The following is a 9,240-nucleotide window of genomic DNA, read 5'->3' as shown; positions in this document are numbered from 1 at the left end:
AAGCAAATGGCATTCAGTATTAAAACAAATACAAGTAACCCAAGTTTGTGGTCATCACTCTAATAAGGGGGCACCCTAACTCTGAAATACTGTATATAGATTTAGAGGGGGGGGGGGAAATGTCAGCAAAAAAAGTAACAGGATTTTCATATAAAGGTTGCACAGCATTGCCTTAAATCCTGGAGGAAGCAGTATAAGACTTATAGTTAAATCCCTCTGCTATAAAAACACTTAGCAAGCCATGTGCATTATGTAATAATAGGCACTACCCATGTTCATTACGTAATAATAGGCACTACCCTGACCAGAGTATATAAATTGTGGGGAGACCTACATTATTCCTAGTCCCTGTCTGAACTAAGCACCGCTGGGTCTTCGAGCCCCCCCAAAAAGTATCCCCTCTTAGGCAGACCATCGCTGGAGAAAATGTGCAGGACAAAATACAGCCGTCGGAGTATGAGAAGCAGTAAGCGTCGTACTGGCAGGTACAAATACAGAAAAAAATCTCCTTACAAGCCAAGGAGAGCTGACAAGAGAAGAAGGCGCAGGCGTACTACTTACCGATCAGGTATATTTCAAACTGCCTGCTGCATTCCACATTTAAAGGTCACCTGTAGAACCATGTCCGGGCTAGAGGGAAAGGCAACGCATTGCCAAGTAGTGCCATACAGTTCCATACAGAATGTGACATTGTTTCCCCCATTTAACGCTCTTCCCTTTATAAGGCGGAATATTACAGGGCATCCATGAAATTAAATGGTAGTTTTGATGCAGGCTGTCACAACATATTCCACCATTATGCACGAGAGGGGTCAGTTTTCAGGCTATCCCTGTTTTACCACAGGTGGCTCAATCAGTGACTCAGTCATAATAACATCAACTTACCTGTGTGCTGTCCCTTGATGTTGTATGGTATATATATATATATATATATATATATATATATATATATATATATAATCAAAAAATAAATAGATGATACCGTTCTGTGGCTAACGAAATGCTTTTATTTGTGCGAGCTTTCGAGATACACTGATTGATGGTAACATCGCCGGAAGAAGAGATCAGTGTATCTCGAAAGCTCGCACAAATAAAAGCATTTCGTTAGCCACAGAACGGTATCATCTATTTATTTTTTGATTATTGAAGCTCGGCTAACACGGTACTGATACCTCTACATGTATATATATGTATATATATATATATATATATCCCTTGCTGCAGTGGAAGTGCTGTTTGCTGGGTGATAATGGTGAAAGTCAGGGTTGCAGACCTGTCTAAGACATGCAAATGAATATACAGGAATATTTACAGTTGCTTTATGCTTTACTGTGGAGGGTTTTAGTCACTTTTTTTACCCACCATAACCTTAATAGTCGTGGTGATTACCTACTCTTATCTCATTTGAGCAAATGTCAGTAAGCCAACCTCACACTGATGAGATCCATCAAGGTTGAAACATGTCTGTGAGTGGGTTAACTGACTTTGCATCTCCCAAGTCCTTGCTTAAAAGCTGTGTTTAAAGGAGCATACATTGACTAAGGGTTGCTCATGTAATGTGAGCATGAGATAAAAAGTGGCACTGTGTGCTCATTTGCATGTCATTTCCCAGAATCCCTTGCTGCAGTGGAAGTGCTGTTTGCTGGGTGATAATGGTGAAAGACAGGGTTGCAGACCTGTCTAAGACATGCAAATGAATATACAGGAATATTTACAGTTGCTTTATATATATATATATATATATATATATATATATATATATATATATATATATATATATATATATATATATATATATCACACTTATTAAGGTTATGGTGGGTAAATAACCTTAATAATTGTGGTGAATACCTACTCTTAGTCTCAAACCAGCATGGCCAGCAACCAAACTCACACTGATGATACCCATCAAGGTTGAAACATGTCTGCGAGTGGGTTTACTGGCTTTGCATCTCACCCCAGCCTATGCTTAAAAGCTGTGTTTAAAGCAGCATGCATTGGCTTAAGGGTTGCTCGTGTAATATGAGCTTGAGACAAAAGGTGGCACTGTGTGCTCATTTGCATGTCATTTCCCAGAATACCTTGCTGCAGTGGAAGTGCTGTGTGCTGGGTGATAATGGTGAAAGACAGGGTTGCAGACGTGTCTAAGACATGCAAATGAGCATACAGTAATATTTACAGTTGCTATATATATATATATTTATATATATATATATATATATATATATATATATATATACACATACATACATACAAAATATTTTTGAAAGTAACAGCATTTACATACTTTAAAATAAAAAATACATTTATCTTAGTTTATTTATCATAAGCCAATTGTATCATCTTTTCCAGGGCTGCACAACTCCAGTCCTCGAGGGCCGCAAGCAGGCCAGGTTTTCAGGATATCCCTAAAACAGCACAGCTGGCGCAATTAGTGCCTCAGTCATACTGAGCCACTAATTGAGCCAGCTGTGCTGAAGTATAGATATTCTAAAAACATGGCCTGTTTGCGGCCCTCGAGGACTGGAGTTTTGCAGGCCTGGTCTATTCCAACTGATACTATGGAGAATTCTGCAGAAAAAAAATGAAACTCTCAAAAGTCTTTCATTCAATCACAATCATAAAAATCAAAACACAATTTCACTGACAAAAGACAAAGAAGTTTCACTTAACATGTGTATGCTCTACACACACACACACACACACACACACACACACACACACACACACACACACACACACACACACACACACACACACACACACACACACACACACACACACACACACACACACACACACACACACACACACACACACACACACACCACACACACACACACACACACTTTTTTTTTTGCGCCTGGGACATTGACGGAAAAACAATACCTTATCCAAGGTCCCCGAAAGTTAGAAATAAGACAAAAACTTTGTGCTGCCTTTATAAAGTTAGTGACTTTAATGCCAAGTTGCTCAACCCTAAAGCATGTATACTGGGGCTGGCTGGTGCATGGAAGTAACAGCTGAAATTCAGAGCTGTTTTTTCTCCTTGCAGCTCGCCAATGTCGGGGATACTAAGAACGTGGCGAGGTCACCACACAACCTGACCTGTAAAACGTGGTGATTCCGCCTATGTGATGTCCAGATAATGCTTCTCATTAAGGGTCTCTCCACAACCAGACCATATCAGCGGCTGCTTGGTAACAGACTGCATGAGATGCGAATGCATCTAACTTAACATGGATCTAGCTCCTCCTTCACATCCACTGAGCAGGGATAAGTCATAATAAAATCCACATTGAATGCACCTTGTGTTGTCAGGTCATTTCTTAGAGTCTTCCACACACGATGAACAATCAGTTTGTCTCCACAGATATAATCTTGTCTGCATCTCTTCCACTCTACCGCTCACTCTTTACTGTTGCATATTACTTCAGGATTATTTTCAACGAGCAACTACCTTAAGGCTGAGTCCATAGACACTAAGACCGTGTGGAGGCTGAGGGAAAGCGGGTGCTTTCCCTGGCTTTACTACGCGCGCTGTCCGGGGGCGCGTCTATAGGCGGGCCAGTGACGTCACGGAGCTAGTTCGCCCTCATTGGGCGAACCGCTCACGTGACCAGTCCTGCGCGCGTAAACTAAAATTTGCTTGTCGGCTAACCTTCTGCACGCCTGCGGAAGCGTGCGCGAGCCCCTGCTAAAGCCGCACTGATTGCGGCTGCAGGGGCTCACTGACACGCGTGAGCGCGGGTCAGCACAGGTAAGCGGCTAAGAGCTGACCATGCCCGAGGCCTAAGTCCTCACACACAGTGGAGACTTAATTAAGGTCAGTTATAAACAACTATGTCTTTAAAAAAAAAACTATATAATTACTGTATAGTCATGCATTAAAATGACCTCACATTTGAAACCTTTCAACCTGGCTCATAGCATTCCATTACTTCAACTCCAAAGTTTGACTCAGGAAAGTTGAGTCCTGTCCTTGTTTTCTTACTCCATGCATTGTTGGATTTGAGTCCTGATTTTCTAAATAGAAAGATAAGGCAAATCCCAGATATGAGGAAAAAACAATGTTGGGCCAAACTAGCCTGACAATTTAGAATTAGCTGACTGAAATGCTGTTATTTTTATGGTGCTGAAGAGTAAAGCATGTTGCTGTACAGTGTCCACATTCTGCACCTAGGTCGCAAGGAGCTAATACTGGCTCTCAAGCACAGTATTCCCACTTCAAAGACATTGCTGATATAGGGCCTCATGCAGAGAGCAGCGAATTTAAAAATTGGAGAGTTTAATAAAAAGTAGCTTTTTTGGAGAGTTTTATTCTCCATATGCAGAAATGTGCGAATTCTGCAATGTTTGGCATTAATGCGTGTGGCGAGTTAGAATTGGAGAGATGCGCGCTGCAGAAATGTGATAAAAAAAAATCGCGCATTTTTTTTCCCTTTCCTATAGGCGGCGAGCTCCATGTAATTGCCAACTTTTCTTGGCGAGGCAAATAGTAGCAAATCGCGCCATTTTCTTGGCGCGAAAAGCCGCTAGATGCCGTTCGCGGCTCTCTGCATTAGGATATTTTTAAAACTGGCGAGATGTAGGTTCTCGCCAGCCGCGCGGCGAGATTTTGAAAAAGAAAAAAAAATGGCGCGTTTTCCGTAACTCGCCATTTTCGCCAGTTTTCTGCGCAAATTTCCCCAAAAAATGGCGAGATTTGAAATAGCGCTGTTCTCTGCATGAGGCCCCTAGTCCTTCTCCTAGGTCTACTACATCACAGTCTGGACATTAGATCAGCAGCATTTGAAATAACAGAGCGATAAAACATGAATTACTTATCCATGAGGAGGAGAAGAGAAAGGGTTTTGGACAATGATTTTCATTACTGATTGTGCCCCACCATCGTGTGGCAGCTGGTAAAAGCTGCCAAAGGGGTGTTCAGCACATATGTAGAAGATGCAAGACCTGATGAAGAATGGTGCTCATAAGAGGGAGCACAGCCGAGGAAGTGGGCAAGATAGGAGAAGCAATAGGACGCCTACACAAAGCAGAAGTCAGACATCCTGCAGGGACACACAGTAGAGAGAGAGAAGCGGGCGATATTGTGGACTTACATAGTTACATAGTTACATAGTAGATGAGGTTGAAAAAAGACATACTGTACATCCATAAGTTCAACCTATGCTAAATTTAGACAACAGATACTTTATCCTATATCTATACTTACTCATTGATCCAGAGGAAGGCAAACAAAAAACCCCAGTGACATATCATCCAATGATATCTCATAAGGGGAAAAATAAATTCCTTCCTGACTCCAAGAATTGGCAATCGGATTAATCCCTGGATCAACATCCTTCCCATGTATACTTACAGTATTTGGTATATCCCTGTATACCTTTCCCATCTAAAAAGATGTCCAACCTTTTTTTGAATAAATCTATTCTATCTGCCATCACAGTCTCCATGGGAAATGAATTCCACATTTTAACTGCCCTTATTGTAAAGAACCCTTTCCTTTGTTGCTGGTGAAATCTCCTTTCCTCCAACCTTTAGGGATGGCCCCGAGTCATTTGTACTGCCCGTGGGATGAACAGTTCTTTTGAAAGCTCCTTGTACTGTCCCCGAATATATTTGCATATAGTTATCATATCCCCTCTTAGACGCCTCTTTTCTAATGTAAATAAATCTAATTTAGCTAGCCTCTCCTCATAAGTTAGATTGTCCATCCCCTTTATTAATTTGGTGGCTCTTCTCTGCACTCTCTCTAGTACCATAATGTCTTTTCTTAGGACTGGTGCCCAAAATTGTACTCCATATTCAAGGTGTGGTCTTACTAATGCTTTATAAAGGGGCATAATTATGTTTACTTCCCTTCCATCCATTGCCCGTTTGATGCAAGATAAGATCTTGTTTGCCTTTGCAGTTATTGCATGACTTTGGGCACTATTGCTAAGCCTGCTGTCTGCAAGCACTCCTAAATCCTTCTCCATCAAGAATTCCCCCAATATATCTCCATTTAATTTGTAAGTCGCCTTTTTATTCTTGCATCCCAAATGTATAACCTTACATTTATCTGTATTAAACCTCATCTGCCATTTACCTGCCCACGTTTGCAGTCTCTCCAAGTTCATCTGAAGACAAATTACATCCTGCTCTGATTCAATTACCTTACACAATTTAGTATCATCAGAAAAGATGGAGACTTTGCTCTTAATGCCAACCTCAAGGTCATTAATAAACAAGTTAATGAGCAGGGGTACCAGTACCAATCCCTGAGGTCCTCCACTCACGACTTTAGCCCAACCTGAAAAAGTTCCATTTATGACAACCCTCTGTTGTCCGTCCTTTAACCAGTTTTCAATCCAGGTGCATATATTATTACTGAGTCCAATTACACCAACCTCTTGTGTGAAACCGTATCAAAAGCCTTTGCAAAATCTAAGTAGACCACATCAACTGCATTACCCTGGTCTAAATTCCTACGTACCTCCTCAAAGAAACAATTAAGGTTAGTTTGGCATGATCTATCCTTCATAAATCCATGCTGACTATTACAAATAATTTTGTTTTCCATTAGGTATTCCTGAATATTATCCCATATTAAACGTTCAAGTAGTTTCCCTACTATTGAAGTCAGGTTTACAGGTCTGTAATTCCCTGGGTGTGATCTAGCTCCATTTTTAAATATAGGCACCACATCTGCTTTATGACAATCTTGTGGTACTGAGCCTGTGGAAATGGAGTCCTTGAATATTAAATATAATGGTTTGGCTATTACTGAGCTTAACTCCTTGAGAACTCTTGGATGTATGCCATCGGAGTCAGATGCCTTATTTACTTTAATTTTTTCAGGTCGCTTATGAACTTGTTCCTCAGTTAACCAATTGTTCATTAATATGGAGGTTGTGGCTTCCTCCTGCGGCACTACTATTGAACTTGATTCTTCCCTGGTAAACACAGAGGCAAAAAAATTGTTTAATACCGCTGCTTTTTCCTTATCTCCAATAATCTGCCTACCCATCTCACACTGAAAGGGTCCTATATTTTCTTTTCTCATTTTTTTGTTATTAAGGTACTTAAAGAACTTCTTAGGGTTGACTTTACTTTCTATTGCAATCCTTTTTTCATTATCCATTTTTGCTCATTTGATTGCCCTTTTGCAATTTTTGTTACATTCCTTATAATTCTGATACTATGTTTCCGTCCCTTCTGATTTAAAGAATGTAAACGCCTTCCTCTTCTTGTCCATTTCCTCCCCTACCTGTTTATTTAGCCACATTGGTTTTGACTTATTTTTTTTATACTTATTACCCAAGGGTATACACTGATAAGTGTGCTTTTCTAACAATGTTTTAAAGACTGACCATTTATCTTCTACATTTTCCCTGCAAAAACATCATCCCAGTGTATTTCTTGTAGATTAGACCTCAGTTTATTAAAATCTGCCTTTCTAAAGTTTAAGGTCTTTGTTGAACCCAAGTAATCTGTTTTTTGATAATTCATTTCAAATGAGACCATGTTATGATCACTGTTGCCCAAATGTTCCAGGACTTGAATATTTGTTATTACTTCTACATTGTTTGAAATGACCAAATCCAGAACTGCCCCTCTCCTGGTTGGTTCCTCAATAATTTGGGTCATATAATTGTCTTTAAGCACGCCCAAAAACCTGTTTCCTTTTGTTGTAACGCTAATCTCATTGCCCCAGTCTATGTCTGGATAATTAAAATCCCCCATTATGCAAACATGACCCAGTTTTGATGCCTTCTCAATTTGCAAAAGTATTTTAGCTTCCTCAATCTCACAGATATTTGGTGGTTTATAGCATATTCCCACAAACATTTTCTTTATACTTTTACCTCCACTGCTTAACCATGAACTTAGCAGCAGCAGACCAATGAAGTGCAGCATGAGAGAACATAACAGGAGCACACATGGAATGAGAAGCTGGGAACCCACTTATGGTTGGGCATTTATCGGGACACAATGCAGGGGGGACCTGATCAAAGGATTTTGGAGATTCAGCAGAAGCAGGAGTGGAGGATACAGAAGAGATGAGAGCAAGAGGGAGCACAATGGTGGGAGACAAAGTGAATAAAGTGGTGTCCATGGAAACAGACATGAGAGTGACACAAGATGACTCGGGAGTGGGGAATCTGAAGCAGAGGAAGGAAATATCACAGAGCATAGAAAAGCCAGGGAAAGAGGAAGAGACAAAGAAGGTGCTCTAAGAGACTCAGCAGGAGTAGAAAGTTCTGTGGAAGGAGGAGGAGCAGCAGTCAGAGCTAGAGCAGGACACCTCAAAAACTAAGGGGCTTTTTCACAAAACTTCAAAAATGACCAAACGCATTTTTTGCCAGAAACTGCTCTTCACTAAACTCCAATATGCATATCGTACTATAAACACTCGCATTCTCGCAATCTAAAGGGTGGCGGGATCGGAAATCGTGATTTGCATATCACAGAGTTTCTTTTATTTTTACTGCATAGGATTGAATCCAAGGGTCTCCAGGGGTCTCCGGAGCTGGAAACAAAAAACAGCGCACAACGCAAATAGTGAAGTAGGTATTACAAGTGTGTATTGAATAAAACTATATATAAACTGCGTACATCAAGTATGATTTAAGTAAGCATTGAGTGTGTAATCACACTGGTTACCACTCGATGTTGTTGGTGTGGAATTGGTGTAGTCTCAGCGGGCACTCTCAGCAGCAGCTGTATACTACACCAATACACTGAGACTACACCAATTCCACACCAACAACATCGAGTGGTAACCAGTGTGATTACACACTCAATGCTTACTTAAATCATACTTGATGTACGCAGTTTATATATAGTTTTATTCAATACACACTTGTAATACCTACTTCACTATTTGCGTTGTGCGCTGTTTTTTGTTTCCATTTCTGTAGTGTGTTAGGGGGTGCTGAGCCACCCCCTATTATTATAGCAGCAGACGCCATCTTCACTGAACACACGGTTGTGTTATTTATTTTATTTTGAATTTCACTGTGGTTTGTTGTGACCCTGATTTTGGGCTTCACAAATATAAAGGGTATAGGTATTGCACTTTACTGACATTTCTAGAGGTTAAGTAGTTGCGCACGGTTTATTTCTATTTTTCACTGTCTCCGGAGCTGACCTGCATTCATTTCAGCTCTGGAGACCCCTGAATTGAATCCTAGGTAATAAAAATAAAATTACAGCTAATTTCATTACCTTAGCGGCTAGCGCTAAGGTAATGAA

At 40.5% G+C, this 9,240-nt stretch overlaps 1 long non-coding RNA gene across 1 annotated transcript; it reads left to right on the top strand.

Moving 5' to 3' along the window:
• The first annotated feature begins 335 nt into the window (after positions 1 to 335).
• On the top strand, positions 336 to 3,307 carry LOC142488486 (uncharacterized). Its single transcript, XR_012799431.1, has 2 exons — positions 336 to 568; positions 3,056 to 3,307. It is a non-coding gene; the product is annotated as an uncharacterized LOC142488486 (long non-coding RNA).
• The last annotated feature ends 5,933 nt before the right edge of the window (positions 3,308 to 9,240 follow it).

Source organism: Ascaphus truei, chromosome 2 (genome assembly GCF_040206685.1).
Source record: "Ascaphus truei isolate aAscTru1 chromosome 2, aAscTru1.hap1, whole genome shotgun sequence".
In the NCBI taxonomy this organism is placed as follows: Eukaryota; Metazoa; Chordata; class Amphibia; order Anura; family Ascaphidae; genus Ascaphus; species Ascaphus truei.
Note: the sequence above shows the minus strand (reverse complement) of the source record. Positions and strands in the feature narration are given on the sequence as shown.